Below are 1,656 nucleotides of genomic sequence, written 5' to 3' on the forward strand. Positions count from 1 at the left end.
CTACGTGAAGAAAGAAAACGACGATTAGAACATTAGGATAGTTTGTGATCGGCTAAGAGAAATGCGGTTGTTAGGTAACGCAATACAAAAGAGAGGAAAGAGGTAATTCAGTAAAAAAAACACTGGAGGTAACAAACCAAGCATTATGATTGGCTAATGATCACAGATAGTCAATCAAATGTAAGTCCTCTTTTCGTACAATTTGAAAAAATAAACACTGGTAAATATAAGACCTCTGCATGGGCTCGTGCAGTTTAGTCGAGCACAAACGCCCGGGTTGATGAGTTTAAATATTGATCCACAAGGGGACGCTATCTTTGAGAAGACAATGTTGGAGAAACAGCCTATTTTTCAACTCTATGCACACATTTCTGGGTTGTTTTCCGAGTTCGCCTGTTAAATGTCTTGTAAAGGCACACTCAAAATCATTGAATTTTGTTTACTTTTTTTCTTAAAGGTTCTTTATAATCTACCCCAAAATACTTCCATGCCGTTATACGTCCCTTTAACTGAGAGATCGAAAATAATTTATACCTGTTACATGTTTGTTGCAGAGCGGAAATCGAAAGTTTTGACTATGTGTAGGTTTCGAAACTTGGCTCTTTTCTTCAAACGATATGTGCCAATAATTTGACACATATACACTACACTTTTTATTTGTCGACTCCTTTAAATGTTCACGTCCAAGTTCAAGATCCTCATTTTACCTAGGTTGATTACGCACTCACATAGATTGAAGAAACTTGTTTGAAGCCTAAATTAAGCCTGCAGAAAAATTAGGGTCAGGTTAGAATTATTCTTGGTTTTTATACATAGATATTAATTGACTCATTATACAAAAGTAATCAATGAAAAGAACTGTGTTTGGTTGCGCTTTTTCGTCGTCGTAGTGTAGAGGTGAAGACACATCAGGACTATAGATCTGGAAGGTCCGAGCTCGATCACTGGTTAAGTGCACAGTACAGTTCCATGTTTTCAAACTTTGTTGTAATGTTGAGACTAAATGGATGTTGAGACAAAATGAATACAGAAACCGATAAGGTGATATGAAATATTAAGAAGATGTGTTTAGATGCGTAAGACAGAGCTTCAGGGATGGTACAGGTGTTTTCAATCCTAACTAGATAGAGTGAATATTCAACCTATAGGTAAAATGCGGATCACAAATTTAACCTATAAGGTAAAAACGGATTCAACCTGAGAACGGATTTGACCGACAACATATAAACAATTTTGGAACAATAAGAGACTAAAATCTTTTCTTCAAAATCCGACCAACGACAATAAGGTCTTAGAATACAACAATAAAGCGCAAATTAAGATACGAAAAGCGAATGAGAAAATTTTAACATTTCTTAAAGGTTGAAATTTGAAATGACAATAAAAAAGACCTTAGAGAACGAAAGTAAAAGAGAAGAAAAGCAAAGGAGATGACAAGGATTGGGGACGCTATGCAAACTGTTAGAGCTTCGCACGAATAGTCATCCTGTTTTTCTTAGTTTTATTGTCATTTCAAGTTAGATTAAATTTTATTTACCGTTTGTTCAAAAACAAGAAGGTAAATGAAGTAATATACCAGGCTTTTGTTCCCGTTTTTAACAAAAAACAGCCAATATGATAACAGGAAACCGGTTGCTGCAAAACCTATTAATTTCA

This window comes from Montipora capricornis, chromosome 9, assembly GCF_036669925.1.
Source record: "Montipora capricornis isolate CH-2021 chromosome 9, ASM3666992v2, whole genome shotgun sequence".
NCBI classification, from domain to species: domain Eukaryota; kingdom Metazoa; phylum Cnidaria; class Anthozoa; order Scleractinia; family Acroporidae; genus Montipora; species Montipora capricornis.